Raw genomic sequence first — 21,001 nt, forward strand, 5'->3', positions numbered from 1 at the left:
AAAAAAGATTTTGGTATTGAAGCTGTCATCATTGTGGCCATCATTGCAGGCACTGCCATGGAAATAATAGCTGCTATTGCCTTGATCCAAACAGCCACTATGGCAGAGACTGTCAGTGAGGTAATCTCTAATTCAGCTGAGGTGCTCCAGGGACAGGAGGTGCTAAATCAACATCTTTATTAAGCCATCCACATTTTCAACAACAGATTAATTTACTGGCAAAAGAGCTGGCCCTTGTTAGGGACATGTATCTAATGGCATGTGACCTCAGGTTTTACCCAATCTGCCTAACCCTTTACCAGGTACATAATGACCCCACTGAAGCCTAACAACAGTTGGCACAATATCTTGAAGTTACCTATCACACAAATCTTTTAACTATTCTGTGCTGTTAAGGAATAACATAGTCATCCTCAATTCAAGTACGATATCTGTGCTCTCTCTAGATGCTGGATTCTTGGGAAAAGTGTGAAACATTATTAAGACTCTGTTTGACCCCTCATGGATAGTCACTTACCTGATAATGGGAGGAATTTTCATTCTAATAAAAAATTTGTTTAGGTATCTTGCACAGCATAACTCCAGGCAGTGCCCGATAAATAATAAGACCCTTGAGGTGCTGATGGCCCTCAAAAATCCTGATTGTGACCCTATTAAGGAAGTGATCAATGCCTGGTTGGCAGAGATCCATGAGACCACCATGTCAACTGTTCCTCATCTCCCCCTTGTGTGACAGATCTCGTTGAGGGCTGGTCGTCAATAATGGGTAAGTTCCTGGAAATCAGGACAACCTACAACAGGCACAGTACAGTATATTGGGAATTCTCTGAAGTAGGGTCACCAAAGTTGAGGCAATTGGCATGTCAGCTCCCACTAGGTTGTCAAAATCTAAAGACAAAAGTGTAAAAATATAGGAAAAGCAGTGGAGTCATCTGTGCATAAACTCTGGGGGCATCACAGCCTCAAAGGCATCTCTTGCAGAAGGAACTTATTGAGGGCTTCCCTGAGATACCAAGGGTTGATGACACAGACTATACCAGCCAATTGAGAACTACTGTTTAGAAGACATGCTTTCTTGTTACCAGTGGTACATGGATGGAGTATACTAAAGGAGCTTGTATCAGCATTCAGACAAGCTTGCTGCTATGTGTTCACGTGTTCAGCAGTCTGTGCTGTTGATTCTATGACACTTCACCTTCAGTCCCCAAGGCAATTAGGATTGGGAAGCAGACAGTCCAGGGAACTGGCAGCAGGGTCCAGTACTAAATAGATAATTATCAACAAGGATTCTTGAATGTCTGAGAAGCACTTAAAGAAATGCTAAACATCTTTAGTCATCAGGGAAATGCATATCAAAACAGCCCTGAGATTCCACCTCACATAAATTTGAATTGCTAAGATAGAAAAGTCAAGTGACAGCACATGCTGGCAAGGATGGATAGAAAGGGGAACACTCCTCCATAGCTGGTTGGATAGCAAACTTGTATAACTTTTCTGGAAATCAAACTGGCAGTTTCTTAGAAAATTTGAAATAGTTTTACCTGAAGACAAAGATCCTGGTTATATACCCAAAAGATGCTCTACCATTTCATATGGACAAGGTCCACTATGTTCATAGCAGCTCTTTTTGTAATAGTCAGAAACTAGAAAGAACCCAGATGTTCCTCAAATAAAAATGGATACAGAAAATATGTTACAATACACACTAGAACACTATTCAGCCACTAAATACAAGGATATCATAAATTTTGCAGGCTAATTGATGGGATTAGAAGTCATTGTCTTGAGTGAGGTGACCCAGACACAAAAGAGCATGTATGGTTTGTACTCACTGATAAGTGGATATTAGCCATAACATACAGGACAGAATACCCATCATACACCCCACAGTCCAAAAGAAGTTAAACGAGAAGGATGGGCACAGCAAAGATGCTTAAATTTCACTTTGACGTGGGAACAAAATAATCATAGGGGCAGAAGGAAAGAGGAAATAAGTGGTAGTAGATACAGCGGTTTGTACTTTCAAATGCTATTTATATTCCCCAAACAACTGTTTCTAAGAGTGCATCACACATAGTTTCTGGGAACCTGCCCCCAATTGGTTCTGACTGGTAAACAAAGAAGCCAACAGCCAATAGCTGGAATGGGCAGAGGCAGGTTTTTAGCATTTCTCAGGCTTTGAACCAGGACCAGGTAGAAAAGAGGGAGATCTGCCATGCTGACAGTGTGGAGGAGAGGAGAGATACCTTGCCTGAGAAGAGTACAGGACAGAAAGGCACAGACTCCACGTGAAGGAGCAGGGAAAGCATGGCCTAGAGGGGTATCCAACTAGATCTAGAGCAGCCAAGATAGACTATAGCATTTAGTAAGTAATAACTTAGAATTATCAGTGAGGGGGCGTGAAGGTTAGGCAGTTGCTCAACTGTTGTGCTAATTGAGGCATATTAAAATATAAATGCTGCATGAATGTCTTTCATTAGTGAACATAAACCATTGGGGTGGGTAGCCCCCACTGGGAATTATTAATTAATATTTATTTCTTCAGGTAGAGTGGAGGAAGATGGGAATGGTGAGGCAGGATTAGGTGCAGGAGTGAAAAGAGAGAGGCTCAGAGAGCCGGGTAATGAATGGAATTCTGCAGCTGCTGGGGGTGGGTTCTGGGAAGGAGAATCTCTAGGATGTCCTGGAGACCTAGGAGGTTTTTTATTTGTTTGCTTGTTTGTTTGTCAGGTTATACTGGTTCTCTTCTGGGTCTTTGGAGGGCCATGCCTCTGGTTCCTGGCCATCTGGGCAGCATAAGGCAAGGACATAGCCTGGGCATCAAGTTGGATTAGTCCATTGGCTGGCCACTTCCGTCATTACCCCAGCACATCTTTGCAGGCAGGACATGCTGTAGTTTATGTCCCCGTTCCACTATTAGGAACCTTTCTTGGCTATAGATGATGGCAATTTCTGGCTCCATATCCTTCATTACTAGGATAACTGTCATAGATTTCCACTGCTCTAAATTTCCACAATGTCCCCCATGCTCTCCAATTCTAGTATTTTCTTCCTCCATTCCTCACAAGCTGCTTACCTAATTCTCCTTGTTTGCGTTCCCATCTGCCCTCAGTCCATCTTCAACATATATATTCCCCTGTCTCAGGAAGAACCATGTATCAGCCTTTGAACCATCCTTGTTAGCCTCACTGGGCCTGTAAATGATAACATATTATCTTTTACTTAAAAGATAATTTATACTTATAATTATGTTCATAACATGTTTGTCTTTATAAATGTGTCTGTATAAAGTCACTCAGGATGATCTTTTTTAGTTCAATCCATTTGCCTGAAAACTTCATGATGTTGTTTTAATAACTGATTAGTACTCTATTGTGTAAATGTATCATATTTCTTTATTTGTTCTTTGAGGGATATCTAGGCTATCTACAACTTCTAGAAATTATTTAAAATCTGAAATGAGTATGGTGGCATAAATATTCTAGTGGCATTTTGGAGGATACTTTAGATATATGTCAGAGTGTTATATCTGGGTCTTGAGATAGATCAATTTATGATTTTATTTTCTTTTTACCTTTTCTGTTATTGGATATTTTCTTTATTTACACTTCAATATTAGCCCCTTTCCTGGATTCCCCCCTGGAAACTCCCTAACACATCCCTCTCACCCTGCTTCTATGAGGGTGCTCCCCCATCCACCCACCCAACCCTCCTGCCTCCCTGCCCTGACATTTCCCTACATAGATTTCCACTGCTCTAAAGCAGTCAAGTTTGACAATGCAGCTGGAGCCAGGTTTGCTCCATTTGTACTCTTTGGTTAGTGGTTTAGTCCTTGGGAAATCTGGAGGATCTGGTTGTTTAATATTGTTTTTCCTATGGGGTTGCAAACATCTTCTGCACCTCAGTCCTTTCTCTCATTCCTCCAGTGGAGATCAAGTTCTCAATCCAATGGTTGGCTGTGAGCATCTGCCTTTGCATTTGTCATGCTCTGGCAGAGCATCTCAGGAGACATCTATATCAGGCTCCTGCCAGCATATACTTCTTGGCATCCACAATAGTATTTGAGGGACTGCCATACTGACTTCCATAGTGACTTACTACTATACATTCCCAACAGCAATGGGGCAAGTTCCCCTTGTTTCACATCCTTATGAGCTATGTCTTATGCTTTTGATCTTAGATATTCTAACAGACATAAGATGAAATATCAGTTTGGTTTGCAGTTTCCAGATGGTGAAGAATGTCAAGTATTTCTTTAAGTGTTTTTTCAGCTATTAGTCATCCCTCTATGTTTTGATATGTAATGCAGTTTTAACTGAACTACTGGGTTTTTGATGGCTAGTGTCATGGTGTCTTTTGTATTTTGAATATTAGCTCTCTATCAGATGTGAAACTTGTGAAAATATCTTATTTTATGCAAGTTTCTGCTTTGTTCTGATGATAGTGTTCTTTGTTTTATAGAAAATCTTAAGTTTCATGAGGTCCTATTCATTGATTCTTGTTTTTAGTGTTTGTGCTATCAGTGTTCTGGTTAGAAAGTTGTCTCCTGTGACAAGGAGGTCAAAGCTACTTCTACCTTTCTATGCAATTAGGATTAATTCATGTGTTTTTATATTGAGATCCTTGATCAATATGGATTTGTGTCTTTTGCAGGGTGATAGATTCAGATCAAATTTTTATCACACCATATAATGAAGACGATTTTTCTTTTTCATTGGGTGTTTCTGAATTTTTTTATCAAAAAACAGGTGTTCAGAGTTTTGTGCATTTACAGCTTGGTCTTCCATTAGATTATATTGATCATCCTATCTGCTTTTATGCTAATACTAGGCAGACTTTATTATTATATTTCCATAATTGATACACCACAGATGGTAATACCTCTTAATGTTTTATTTCACAGGATACAATTTTTTAGGTATCCTAGGTATTTTTGTTTTTCCATATGAAGTTGAATATTGTCCTTTTAGTATTTGGAAAATATGTGCTAAAGTTTTGATGTGGATTATGTTGAAGCTGTACATTGCTTTCCATCGAATGGTCATTTTTACTATACTATTCCTACAAATCCATGGACATGTGAGATATTTTTCATGTTTGATATCTTCAATTTCTTTCTTCAAATATGTACAATTGAGTTCTTCGTATGAGATCTCTCCAATTTCTTTATGTAGTCACCTACTGCTATGTTTTCATCTTAGCACTGCTTACCTTATGTCCCATAAGTTGGGATAAACTGTGCATTCTTATTGTTATTGAATTCTAGGATATCTTTATTTAATTTTCTTTATTTATTCCTTAACCCAGCAGTCATTCATGAATGATTTGTTCAGTTTCTATGAATTTATAGACTTTCAGTTGTTGAAATTTAATTTTTCTCTGTACTAGTGTAATACAATGCAGGGGGCTATTTCGAATTTTTGTATCTGTTGGAATTTGCTCTTTGTGACCACCAATTTTGGAGAACATTCTGTGAGGTGCTAAAGAGAAAGTGGAGTTTTTTTGGGGTTTGGTTGAAATGTTCAGTAGGTATCTATTAAGTCTCTTTCATTTATAATGTCTGTAAGCTCTAGCATTTTCTGCTTAGATTTTATCTGGATTATCTGTCATTGGTGAAGTGGAATATTGAAATCTCTCACTATCAATGTTTGAGGGGCAGTATGTGATTTATGCTAGAGTAGTGTTTCCTTTACAATGTGGGTGCCCTTGCATTTAGAGCATAGGTTTTAAGAACCAAAGGATTATCTTGGTGGATCATGGATTAGTATGAAATTTTCTTCCCTGTCTTTTTTGATTAATTTTGGTGTGAGGTCTAATTTCTTAGATATTAAAATGGCTACACAAGCTTTTTTATTTTTCTCCATCTTCATTAACTTGGGTATTTCTTATTTACATTTCGACTGGTATTCCCTTTCCCAGTTTCCAGGCCAACATCCCCCTAACCCCTTCCACTCCCCTTCTCTATGGGTGTTCCCCTCCCTACCCTCCCTCCATTACCGCCTTCCCCCCAACAATCACGTTCACTGGGGGTTCAGTCTTAGCAGAACCAAGGGCTTCCCCTTCCACTGGTGCTCTTACTAGGCTATTCATTGCTACCTATGAGGTTGGAGCCCAGGGTCAGTACATGTATAGTCTTTGGGTAGTGGCTTAGTCCCTGGAAGCTCTGTTTGGTTGGTATTGTTGTTCATATGGGGTCTTGAGCCCCTTCAAGCTCTTCCAGTCCTTTCTCTGATTCCTTCAACAGGGGTCCTGTTCTCAATTCAGCGGTTTGCTGCTGGCATTCGCCTCTGTATTTGCTGTATTCTGGCTGTGTCTCTCAGGAGAGATCTACATCAGGTTCCTGTCGGCCTGTACTTCTTTGCTTCAATTATCTTATCTAATTGGGTGGCTGTATATGTTTGGGCCACATGTGGGGCAGGCTCTGAATGGGTGTTCCTTCTGCCTCTGTTTTAAACTTTGCCTCCCTATTCCCTTCCAATGGTATTCTTGTTCCCCTTTTAAAGAAGGAGTGAAGCATTCGCATTTTGGTCATCCTTCTTGAGTTTCGTGTGTTCTGTGTATCTAGGGTAATTCGAGTATTTGGGCTAATATCCACTTATCAATGAGTGCATACCATGTGTGTTTACAAGATTTTTTAATAGGTCTATTTGCCTGAAAAACGTTTCTTACTCTTTATTCTGAAGTCATGTAATCTTGAATATTTCTTCTGTACCGTATAAGGATACATCCTATTTTTGCATCTATTCAGTTAGCCTGTGTCTTTTTGTTTGTATGATGTCTATTGATATTGAGATAATGATTCCTAATTCCTGTTATTTTGTTGTTTGTTAGCAGTGATGTTGTGTGTGTGTGTGTGTGTGTGTGTGTGTGTGTGTGTTCCTGTGTGTGTGTTCCTCTGTATTTTCCTTCTTTCAGTTTTTCTGGTGTGAGGTTATTTATTTCCTCTGGTTTCATGGGTGCAGTTAACCACCATGTGTTCATGTTTTTCCTCTAGTAATCTGTAAGGCTGAATTTGTGGATAGAAATTGTATAATTTGACTTTACATTGGAATATCTTGTTTTCTCCATGTACAGTGATTGAAAGTTTTGCTGCCTGTAATAGTCTGGCTGCCACCTGAAAGTTGTAAATATAAACATTTTAGTTGTGTAAATATTTTACTCGTGTTTTCTTCCATTACTTCAATGTAACTCATTACTCTTACATTTGCTTCTTTCTAATGAAGCCACCCACCTCCCACCCCCCAATATAGTGGATACCTGCCAAACTAATATTGTAGTTACATTGATTTTGTAGTTGTTGCACTGTCAGTCTTAAATGTAATGTTATCAAGGATGGTGGAAGATCTATATAAAACATGAAATACAATTCTATTCTGAGAAGACAGAAGTGAGCACAATACAAAAATGAACACAGAAGAGAGATGCTTGCTATAATAATCTCTGCCGTTCACTCTGGTATCCAAAAAGGACCGTGTGTGTGGAAGCAGCTATCAGCTACCTCCCTTTGAGCCACCAAGAGGGAATCTACCTTTTGGAAAAATGTACACAACAGAAAAGAACTTGCTTTCAGTTCTTAGAAAAGAGAAACAACAAATCAAGTCTCAGTTGTTTTATAGAAGAATTATAAGCAGTAAAGTTTACTTCAAATATCAAATATCAGATTATAATATCATGCAAGGGTATAAAATATTTTAAAATTCACTTTAATATAATTAAACTAAACTAGAATACTAAAACAAATGCCCAAATCTAGAAATAGTTTAATTTACAATAATTCTTTATGAGTCATTTGTTTTATAAAATTAAATAATAAATGCTATAACGAATACATCTATTTTTCTCCTACAACAAACCCAGGTTCTATAGAATCCTTTGATATCCAGTTTTCAGGTCGATTATTATTCATTATCTTTTCTATGTTGGCTTTTCTAACCCTACAAGGCAAATTTCCAATAAACCTTAACATGCTTTCCCTTTCAGTTAAGAGGAATAAATGCTCCAACATGCATGCTGATGGAAATTAATTTCATTTAAATGCTCTCAGGCTAGCTCTCTGCAAGTATAAATACTCCTAGTGCAATTTTTTTTCCTTTGGCCAAAGGTTTTGTATCACTAGCAGGAGCTCTGACTAGATTATGAGAAAGTAGCAAAGCATTAATAAAAAAAAAATGTAATCTCCTTTCTCTATTATATTATCCAAAGTATCAGCCACACCATCACATTAACAGAAAAATCTATCCACTTTCCAGGAAAGCTTCCTACATAGCGTTGTACTAATGTCAAGTGATGGAAAGATGATCACATCTAATGAGGGAGATTAAGTCCCAGATCAAGTTTGTGAATGATGATGAGTCTTGTGCACACAGCAGGGAATTCATGACTGGAAAGTGAATCCTGAGGCAGCCTTCTAGTCTCTTCCCAAAGCTCATATAAAGTAAACAGTAGATACACTATTTTAACAAGTTAACCAACTTTCCATTACATCAATAATCTTATTCAATATTTTATATGTGTAATCCACACAGTATATAATTATAACTTGGGTTTAAAATTTGCTTAAATATCTCATTGAGAAAGAACTTGCCTAGTATAGGATACTATGGTTTTCCTGTGAAATTTTAGTTTTATCAGGTGTGTGGACCCATGGAGCAAGCATCCCATTTGATGTATAAAAGGAAATATGGAGACATCTCATAAGAAGTTCTGTGTCTTCCTAGCCCACTGTCACACAGAATATTGATCAACAGTTAATCTGTTTGTACTTTTTCATTTTTGGGGGTAAATTGATGATTGTGCATTCTTTTCTACCTGATATTTTATATTAGCAAAGAGTTTCAAAATATTGGGAAAATATTTACTTAGATGAAAATATCTATTATAAGTATTATACCAGTTAGTTCCTGGTTGCTGCCACCGCGGAGAGCCCGTGGGCAGAACCCCGCGAGCGAACTTGAGCCTCGGGACCACAGGTAAGACTAACTTATCTGCTGCAAGTGACTTGCCTGGTGGAATCGGGACAACAGAGGCAGAATCCCTCTAGGACCAGGCACGTCCTGTGTTTACCGGAAGTCCCACACCCTCGGATCCCGGCCCGCAGCAGCTCTCTACTCCCAGAACCCGTGGGAGAGATACATTACCGCCTGGTCAGGTGGGCACTCCTGAGGCTGCAGAGCGGAAGAGACCACCAACACTGCCCACCCCTGCCCACATCCCTGACCCAAGAGGAAACTGTACAAGGCCTCTGGGTTCCTGTGGGGGAGGGCCCAGGAGCAGCAGGAGCCCTGCCTGAGACACCGCCGGAACCTGAAGGAAACAGACCGGATAAACAGTTCTCTGCACCCAAATCCCGTGGGAGGGAGAGCTAAACCTTCAGAGAGGCAGACACGCCTGCGAAACCAGAAGAGACTGCTCTCTGCACACATTACTGATTCCAGAGGAAAGCACCAGAATCCATCTGGAACCCTGGTGTACTGAGGCTCCCGGAAGAGGCGGCGCAGATCTTCCTGGTTGCTGCCACCGCGGAGAGCCCGTGGGCAGCACCCCCCGAGCGAACTTGAGCCTCGGGACCACAGGTAAGACCAACTTTTCTGCTGCAAGTGACCTGCCTGGTGAACTCAAGGCACAGGTCCACAGGAACAGCTGAAGACCTGTAGAAAGGAAAAACTACACGCCCGAAAGCAGAACACTCTGTCCCCATAACTGACTGAAAGAGAGGAAAACAGGTCTACAGCACTCCTGACACACAGGCCTATAGGACAGTTTAGCCACTGTCAGAAATAGCAGAACAAAGTAACACTAGAGATAATTTGATGGCGAGAGGCAAGCGCAGGAACCCAAGCAACAGAAACCAAGACTACATGGCACCATCGGAGCCCAATTCTCCCATCAAAACAAACATGGAATATCCAAACACACCAGAAAAGCAAGATCTAGTTTCAAAATCATATTTGATCATGATGTTGGAGGACTTCAAGAAAGACATGAAGAACTCCCTTAGAGAAACACAGCAAAACATAAATAAACAAGTAGAAGCCTACAGAGAGGAATCACAAAAATTCCTAAAAGAATTCCAGGAAAATATAAATAAACAAGTAGAAGCCCATAGAGAGGAGTCACAAAAATCCCTAAAAGAATTCCAGGAAAACATAAATAAACAAGTAGAAGCCCATAGAGAGGAGTCACAAAAATCCCTGAAAGAATTCCAGGAAAACACAATCAAACAGTTGAAGGAATTAAAAATGGAAATAGAAGCAATCAAGAAAGAACACATGGAAACAACCCTGGATATAGAAAAACCAAAAGAAGAGACAAGGAGCTGTAGATACAAGCTTCACCAACAGAATACAAGAGATGGAAGAGAGAATCTCAGGAGCAGAAGATTCCATAGAAATCATTGACTCAACTGTCAAAGATAATGTAAAAACGGAAAAAAGCTACTGGTCCAAAACATACAGGAAATCCAGGACTCAATGAGAAGATCAAACCTAAGGATAATAGGTATAGAAGAGAGTGAAGACTCCCAGCTCAAAGGACCAGTACATATCTTCAACAAAATCATAGAAGAAAACTTCCCTAACCTAAAAAAAGAGATACCCATAGGCATACAAGAAGCCTACAGAACTCCAAATAGATTGGACCAGAAAAGAAACACCTCCCGTCACATAATAGTCAAAACACCAAACGCACAAAATAAAGAAAGAATATTAAAAGCAGTAAGGGAAAAAGGTCAAGTAACATATAAAGGCAGACCTATCAGAATCACACCAGACTTCTCGCCAGAAACTATGAAGGGCAGAAGATCCTGGACTGATGTCATACAGACCCTAAGAGAACACAAATGCCAGCCCAGGCTACTGTATCCTGCAAAACTCTCAATTAACATAGATGGAGAAACCAAGATATTCCATGACAAAACCAAATTTACACAATATCTTTCTACAAATCCAGCATTACAAAGGATAATAAATGGTAAAGCCCAACATAAGGAGGCAAGCTATACCCAAGAAGAGGCAAGAAACTAATCGTTTTGGCAACAAAACAAAGAGAAGAAAAGCACACAAACATAACACATCCACGTATGAATATAACAGGAAGCAATAATCACTATTCCTTAATATCTCTCAACATCAATGGCCTCAACTCCCCAATAAAAAGACATAGATTAACAAACTGGATACGCAACGAGGACCCTGCATTCTGCTGCCTACAGGAAACACACCTCAGAGACAAAGACAGACACTACCTCAGAGTGAAAGGCTGGAAAACAACTTTCCAGGCAAATGGTCGGAAGAAGCAAGCTGGAGTAGCCATTCTAATATCAAATAAAAGTCAATTTTCAACTAAAAGTCATCAAAAAAAAAGATAAGGAAGGACACTTTATATTTATCAAAGGAAAAATCCACCAAGATGAACTCTCAATCCTAAATATCTATGCCCCAAATACAAGGGCACCTACATACGTAAAAGAAACCTTACTAAAGCTCAAAACACATATTGCACCTCACACAATAATAGTAGGAGACTTCAACACCCCACTCTCATCAATGGACAGATCATGGAAACAGAAATTAAACAGAGACGTAGACAGACTAAGAGAAGTCATGAGCCAAATGGACTTAACGGATATTTATAGAACGTTCTACCCTAATGCAAAAGGATATACCTTCTTCTCAGCTCCTCATGGTACTTTCTCCAAAATTGACCATATAATTGGTCAAAAAACGGGCCTCAACAGGTACAGAAAGATAGAAATAATCCCATGCGTGCTATCGGACCACCACGGCCTAAAGCTGGTCTTCAATAACAAAAAGGGAAGAATGCCCACATATACGTGGAAATTGAACAATGCTCTACTCAATGATAACCTGGTCAAGGAAGAAATAAAGAAAGAAATTAAAAACTTTTTAGAATTTAATGAAAATGAAGGTACAACATACCCAAACTTATGGGACACGATGAAAGCTGTGCTAAGAGGAAAACTCATAGCGCTGAGTGCCTGCAGAAAGAAACAAGAAAGAGCATATGTCAGCAGCTTGACAGCACACCTAAAAGCTCTAGAACAAAAAGAAGCAAATATACCCAGGAGGAGTAGAAGGCAGGAAATAATCAAACTCAGAGCTGAAATCAACCAAGTAGAAACAAAAAGGACCATAGAAAGAATCAACAGAACCAAAAGTTGGTTCTTTGAGAAAATCAACAAGATAGATAAACCCTTAGCCAGACTAACGAGAGGACACAGAGAGCGTGTCCAAATTAACAAAATCAGAAATGAAAAGGGAGACATAACTACAGATTCAGAGGAAATTCAAAAAATCATCAGATCTTACTATAAAAGCCTATACTCAACAAAACTTGAAAATCTGCAGGAAATGGACAATTTCCTAGACAGATACCAGGTACCGAAGTTAAATCAGGAACAGATACACCAGTTAAACAACCCCATAACTCCTAAGGAAATAGAAGCAGTCATTAAAGGTCTCCCAACCAAAAAGAGCCCAGGTCCAGAGGGGTTTAGTGCAGAATTCTATCAGACCTTCATAGAAGACCTCATACCAATATTATTCAAACTATTCCACAAAATTGAAACAGATGGAGCACTACCGAACTCCTTCTATGAAGCCATAATTACTCTTATACCTAAACCACACAAAGACCCAACAAAGAAAGAGAACTTCAGACCAATTTCCCTTATGAACATCGACGCAAAAATACTCAACAAAATTCTGGCAAACGGAATCCAAGAGCACATCAAAACAATCATCCACCATGATCAAGTAGGCTTCATCCCAGGCATGCAGGGACGGTTTAATATAAGGCAAACCATCAACGTGATCCATTATATAAACAAACTGAAAGAACAAAACCACATGATCATTTCATTAGATGCTGAGAAAGCATTTGACAAAATTCAAAACCCCTTCATGATAAAGGTACTGCAAAGAAATGGAATTCAAGGCCCATACCTAAACATAGTAAAAAGCCATATACAGCAAACCAGTGGCTAACATTAAACTAAATGGAGAGAAACTTGAAGCAATCCCACTAAAATCAGGGACTAGACAAGGCTGCCCACTCTCTCCCTACTTATTCAATATAGTTCTTGAAGTTCTAGCCAGAGCAATCAGACAACAAAAGGAGGTCAAGGGGATACAGATCGGAAAAGAAGAAGTCAAAATTTCACTATTTGCAGATGGTATGATAGTATATTTAAGTGATCCCAAAGGTTCCACCAGAGAACTACTAAAGCTGATAAACAACTTCAGCAAAGTGGCTGGGTATAAAATTAACTCAAATAAATCAGTAGCCTTCCTCTACACCAAAGAGAAACAAGCCGAGAAAGAAATTAGGGAAACGACACCCTTCATAATAGACCCAAATAATATAAAGTACCTCGGTGTGACTTTAACCAAGCAAGTAAAAGATTTGTACAATAAGAACTTCAAGACACTGAAGAAAGAAATTGAAGAAGACCTCAGAGGATGGAAAGATCTCCATGCTCATGGATTGGCAGGATTAATATAGTAAAATGGCCATTTTACCAAAAGCGATCTACAGATTCAATGCAATCCCCATCAAAATACCAATCCAATTCTTCAAAGAGTTAGACAGAACAATTTGCAAATTCATCTGGAATAACAAAAAACCCAGGATAGCTAAAACTATCCTCAACAATAAAAGGACTTCAGGGGGAATCACTATCCCTGAACTCAAGCAGTATTACAGAGCAATAGTGATAAAAACTGCATGGTATTGGTACAGAGACAGACAGATAGACCAATGGAATAGAATTGAAGACCCAGAAATGAACCCACACACCTATGGTCACTTGATTTTTGACAAAGGAGCCCAAACCATCCAATGGAAAAAAGATAGCATTTTCAGCAAATGGTGCTGGTTCAACTGGAGGTCAACATGTAGAAGAATGCAGATCGATCCATGCTTATCACCCTGTACAAAGCTTAAGTCCAAGTGGATCAAGGACCTCCACATCAAACCAGACACACTCAAACTAATAGAAGAAAAACTAGGGAAGCATCTGGAACTCATGGGCACTGGAAAAAATTTCCTGAACAAAACACCAATGGCTTATGCTCTAAAATCAAGAATCGACAAATGGGATCTCATAAAACTACAAAGCTTCTGTAAGGCAAAGGACACTGTGGTCAGGACAAAACGGCAACCAACAGATTGGGAAAAGATCTTTACCAATCCTACAACAGATAGAGGCCTTATATCCAAAATATACAAAGAACTCAAAAAGTTAGACCGCAGGGAGACAAATAACCCTATTAAAAAATGGGGTTCAGAGCTAAACAAAGAATTCACAGCTGAGGAATGCCGAATGGCTGAGAAACACCTAAAGAAATGTTCAACATCTTTAGTCATCAGGGAAATGCAAATCAAAACAACCCTGAGATTTCACCTCACACCAGTGAGAATGGCTAAGATCAAAAACTCAGGGGACAGCAGATGCTGGCGAGGATGTGGAGAAAGAGGAACACTCCTCCATTGTTGGTGGGATTGCAGACTGGTACAACCATTCTGGAAATCAGTCTGGAGGTTCCTCAGAAAATTGGACATTGAACTGCCTGAAGATCCAGCTATACCTCTCTTGGGCATATACCCAAAAGATGCCCCAACGTATAAAAAAGACACGTGCTCCACTATGTTCATGGCAGCCTTATTTATAATAGCCAGAAGCTGGAAAGAACCCAGATGCCCTTCAACAGAGGAATGGATACAGAAAATGTGGTACATCTACACAATGGAATATTACTCAGCTTTCAAAAACAACGAGTTTATGAAATTTGTAGGCAAATGGTTGGAACTGGAAAATATCATCCTGAGTGAGCTAACCCAATCACAGAAAGACATACATGGTATGCACTCATTGATAAGTGGCTATTAGCCCAAATGCCTGAATTACCCTAGATGCCTAGAACAAATGATACTCAAGACGGATGATCAAAATGTGAATGCTTCACTCCTTCTTTAAAGGGGAACAAGAATACCCTTGGCAGGGAAGAGAGAGGCAAAGATTAAAACAGAGACTGAAGGAACACCCATTCAGAGCCTGCCCCACATGTGGCCCATACATATACAGCCACCCAATTAGACAAGATGGATGAAGCAAAGAAGTGCAGACCGACAGGAGCCGGATGTAGATCTTTCCTGAGAGACACAGCCAGAATACAGCAAATACAGAGGCGAATGCCAGCAGCAAACCACTGAACTGAGAACGGGACCCCTGTTGAAGGAATCAGAGAATGAACTGGAAGAGCTTGAAGTGGCTTGAGACCCCATATGTACAACAATGCCAAAGCTAAAACCAGAGCTTCCAGGGACTAAGCCACTACCTAAAGACTATACATGGACTGACCCTGGACTCTGACCTCATAGGTAGCAATGAATATCCTAGTAAGAGCACCAGTGGAAGGGGAAGCCCTGGGTCCTGCTAAGACTGAACCCCCAGTGAACTAGACTGTCGGGGGGGGCGGCAATGGGGGAGGGTGGGGAGGGAACCCATAAGGAAGGGGGGGAGGAAGGGGATGTTTGCCTGGAAACCGGGAAAGGGAATAACACTCGAAATGTACATTAGAAATACTCAAGTTAATAAAAAAAAAAAAGTATTATACCAGTTAATGATGCATTTCTATGATAACTTCTTGATTATAGACACAAATTGACAAACAAAAACTCTTTGGAAATTTAATTAATATGGCTGCCAGGAATGTTTGGGCGTGTTTTTTGGGGATAGCAAAGTATATTATTTATTTGAGAAAATGCTAACTAATGATATTGGTAGCTCATGAATCAAATGTAAATTTATTCTTTATTGACAATTAAAAACCATTTTCCAAAAGAAAATCAACAACTTGTGGACTAGGTTATTCATATAACTGTGCATGTATGTGTACATTCTAAACACAATTTGGATTGTTGTATTATCTGTGTTTTTGTTCTAAGTATTAGGAATCATTCACTTTATGATGCTGACTATTGTAAATGAACTGTAAGAGAGATTTTCTTCAATACATAACACTGGGAATTTAATTGGAATTTAACTGAACACATATACATTCACATATGCATACATATACACATATATCCACTTCAATGACTAGAATTATCAAGCATTTAAAAATGTTATCCAATCTGGAGAGTATCTACTAGTATCTTTTTACAATTGTAATGGTGCTGGTCATAGTTTGATGAGTGATGAGCTGACTTTGATTTTACATATTTTCCTTTAGCAAATGCTTGTGTTCATCGTTAAAATTTAATTTGGACTGTTTTATTTTCTGTGTTTTTGAGAGGTCTTTTTTCTTCATTCTAAGTATTAGGCGTCATTTGTTTTATGATGATGATTATTCCAAATGAATCGTAGCAACAATTTTCTTTAACATATAATACTGGGAATTTGATTGGAATTATATTGAACTTGTAAACTGCTTTTGATAGTATGATCTTCTCTACACTATTGAGTTTTCCAAACTATGAGCATATGATATCTTTACATCTTCTTCTATTCAATTTCTCTCATGACAGTTGAAATTGTTATGATAAATATCTTCTTCCTTGGATAGATTTGTCCTAAAGTAGCTTATTACTATTATGAGGCTATTGCTTATGGATTTGATTTCATTCCCAAAATTATTGAAATCAGTGTATAGGTGAGTTAAATATGTTTATATTTTAATTTTTATGCAGATTTTTAAAGTTCTTATTAATTAGAGTCTTGTCTTCGAGTTTTTATGTTCTCTTATGTAGAGAATTACCTATTTCGAATTATTATAATTTTATTTTTTCCTTCCTTACATTTATTTATTGTATTTGCATCTTAACATAAGATTTCCAGCACTGCATTAAATAAGATTGGAGGAAGTGTATACTCTTGAGTTGGTTATGATTTAAACAGAAGTATATAAATGTTTCTTACCTTGTAAAATGTGGGTTATAGGTATGTTATAGATAGGCTAATTATGCTGTAATGCTCCTTTTATTATGAGTTTTAAGTAAATTTATCATAAAGGAATGTTGAATTATGTGTTTTTCATACTTGAGTCCATATGTGATATATGCATTTGCATGTATTTATTTGTGTGTGATGACTGTGGAATAAAATCACATCTTATTTCAAGTTGTGTTAAAGAGACATAATAATAAAAAACTCAAGTCTTTGGCGCAAATTGACATGAAAAACCAATGAAAAAGAAATGAATATACAGACACAGCTCCCACAACAATAGCCTGTCATTCGCCAAGATACTGAAGTCATGTGGGGCTCTGGTGCCTGAGACTTTCCACAGAGATTTCTCCCCTAGCTAGTTTCATGGGTTCAGGCTAGGGGAGAGAACTCAGGCGGGGAGGGCGTACTGCTTCTGCTGATGCTCCTCCTTTCTGTCACTACTGCTTTTGCCATCAGGCAGAGCCCCAGGAGACTGACTAACCAGTGAGGGTGTGTGCAGGGGAGTTTCTGACAGTGAGTTCAGGAGAGCAGATCTTTTCCTCAAGCAACAGTGTTATAGCTCTTATGACAGAAACTCTCAGACGATGGATTAATTTTTACACACCTTTAATTCTGAACATGATACTTAAATACAGTTTTTGCATGGGTCAGTGTCTGACAGCAGGTACTTCCTGTTGATTTGGCCTGAGAGATTGGGAAGACCCCATCTACATATTTAGGCATGTGGTCCTGTTTCTATGACTGTTCTGTCTTAGCCTAAATGACCTGTGGTCACATCCTCACCTGTGGAGGAGGTGCTTGAGGCATTACCCTACATGACTGGTCTGTCTCAAACCTCTCTACCAGGGTCTGTGGGGGGGCTACACTTAGTGAGGGAGGCCTTGATCTGGGAGACTGGGAATGTGCCTGATGTCCCTTTTTGGGTCCCTTGGGATTCGACCTATCTGGACCAGCAATCAGGGTACCTTTCACAGCCTGCCTCCCCACAGAGCCAAAACTCCTTTCCTCTATTTGTCCCTTCTTCTGATCTGATATGAGTTATAATGAATCCGGGAATTATAAGACAAACTGACTCCTGTTTCCAATAAGTTGTGTTGTTAATAGTATTTTATTATAGCAACATAAATAAAACTTGCATAAACTATTAAGTACTTTTTCTCACCGCAAATCAGACTATCACACAGCATCAAGAGGTATGTCTTTTAGTGTACAGTAGACACATTGATAACACAAGTCAGTGTTAAGGAACAAATGTTATGTAGGTCTCCACTTTTCCTAAGAATCCTAAATAATTTTTTAAGTTCTGTTTTTGTTTCTAGGGTAAGGGAAGCCATCGATTCCAAATCTTGTGTTGGCCCCACAAGTAGGAAGAATAACTTAAAGTCATTGGTGAAATAATTCTGCTGCCTCAGAATAGATGTGGTGCTGCCTATTCTTACTGCCTAAACTGTTTTGCCTCATATACTTTCGCCGGTTGTCTAGATTTTAACATGAGCAAGACAATTTTAATACTCATGTGTTTGTTATATCTAGAAGTGGGAAGAAAACAATACTTTAAAAATGTTTATAATGATCCATTTCTAAATTTAATTATGTATGGTGATAAGGAAATGAAATCTGATGGCTTGATGGTGTCACTTTTTGTTTATTTAATGGAACACTTTCATCTTTATTGAAATCACTGTGGGGTATTTTTTCTCAGTTTGATTCCAATTATAATTTTGATGATAGAATTTTATAATTGTTTATTAAGATTTTGCATGCTAAGGGACACTGATATTTAGAGCAGTCTCTTCATATATATTCTTTCAAGTAATAAATACCAAACTTCTTGGCTTAAAATCAAATAATATATTTGACGTGAATTAGATATGTCTAACAGCGCTGCATGACACTTAGTTGGTAGGTCTAAATTTTGAGCTGAAGACAAATAGTTTCAGAAAATTTCAATTAGGTATTACTCCTGTGGATAGATTCTAAATTTGCATATAGTTCACAAGTCAGAGGTGCTACAAGTCAGATATCCAGCTCTAACAGTCCCTGATGTCTAGGTTTGACCACCCATCTCAATAAACCAATTAGAGATGAGTGTTGGTGAAGTGCAAGAAAATGAGATTGAATAAATTCACACTGTATTTAAGAACAGCAAAATGTGTTTACTAATTCCTTTTGTCTTTGGTATGCTAATGTGATATTAAAGTTTAAATAGGGGAAGTATTGGAAAAGGTAGGTAAGAGCTTTCATAATGAAACAATCCTGGTCAAAGTGTGATCGGGGTCATTCTGATCGCACCTCTGATTTTGCAAGGTAGATTTCCTTCTGAAGTAGATTTCTTTCTTTTTAGTTATCTTTTTATATATGTGCTTCTCTCATTTATTACATCCTGACTGTAGTTTCCCCTTCCTCAACTCTTCCCAGTCTCCTCCCCAGCCCCACCTCCTCTTTCCTCCAGATCCTCTGCTTCCCTGTTTCTTTTCGAAAAAGAGCAAGCGTCCCATGACATGGAGGGAACAGGGTATAACAAGGAGCTAACTGAAGAAGATGCAGATACTTACAGCATCTGATCATCAGACAGAAGTCGGGAACCCCTATGGAGGTACTAGGGGAAGGATTCAAGGACCTAAAGGAGATGGCTTCCCCTTAGGAAAACAAGTAGTCTCTTCTAACCCGAACCCCTGGGACTTCCTAGAGACTGTGCCACAATCAGAGAGCATACACAGACTGCTACAAGGCCCCTGGCATATAGAGAGGAGAGGATTGCCTGGTCTGACCTCACTGGGAGAGTTTGTGCCTGTCCTGTAGGAACTTGGGGCCCCAAGAAAGGGAGGTGTGTGTTGTGGGGGACAAGAGGGAAGAAAGGGAGAGCACCCACTTAGAGTCAAGGGAAAGGTGAATTGGATGGGGAACTGGGAGGGGGGAACATTGGAACCAGGAGGCAACATCTAGAATATAAATAATTAAATTAATCACTTAAAAATAAATGCAAAAATAAAAAGAAGTTACAAGACTAGGCAAGAATCCTGTATCAAAGCTGGATGAGGCAACACAATAGGAGGAAAAGGATCTTAAGAACAGAAAAATGAGTCAGAGACACCCCTATTTTCAATTTTAGGAGTCTCACATTATTGATGACTCTGAAGAGATGATCAGTCATGGTCTAGGGTACAGCTTCACAGCTTTGGACAGTAGTCCTATATGGGGGTCTATAGAGGAAGGCGCCATGCTTTCTTGAATCCAAAGGGATTTCAGGTTTAATACAATCACTGAAGAGCTTCATGAAACTTCGGGCAACTCAGATACTGTACAAAAACAGCTGATCGTAATGTATCTCAGTACATCTTATCTTTGTACCTTTACCTTTAAAGGGTAATGAGATTGGATACGTACAAGATAGTCAGCTTGTAATCATATAAACACAATTGATACTGCATCAAAAATTTAAACTTTTCTGTTGCACACTGTTAGCAGATGTGATTTTCAGAATATTGAGTAGTATTAGTTGAGTCTTCATTTGATAAATATGGAATTAGCTGACTCATAGTGCAATATCAAAATCAGTGTAGAAAGGTTACCAAGCTTATAGTTCATGATTTATGTTCCTGAAAAATAACAATTTACCTACACAGACAGATGTATCTATTCTATGCAGTTATCGATTATCTCTGGAATACAAACAGCGTGAACTGATTGCCATTTTCTTTGTATAATTGATTTAAGGTCCTGGCTATATCTTATTTTAAGGTAAATTGCAAATAAAATACTTTAAATTATAACTTAGCTTAACATATTTCTATTCTAGGTAAAAAAAATACATTTTGTGCCTCGGAGATATTATGTATTCACATAATTATAAAATTTTAAATATATTTTGTCACAAAATTTCAACAAACACATTTCTTTTTTTTTTTTTTTTTTTTTTTTTTTTTTTTTAACTTGAGTATTTCTTATATACATTTCGAGTGTTTTTCCCTTTCCCGGTTTCCGGGCAAACATCCTCCCCCCCTTCCTATGGGTGTTCCCCTCCCAACACTC

The sequence above is a fragment of the Rattus rattus genome, chromosome 1 (genome assembly GCF_011064425.1).
Source record: "Rattus rattus isolate New Zealand chromosome 1, Rrattus_CSIRO_v1, whole genome shotgun sequence".
In the NCBI taxonomy this organism is placed as follows: domain Eukaryota; kingdom Metazoa; phylum Chordata; class Mammalia; order Rodentia; family Muridae; genus Rattus; species Rattus rattus.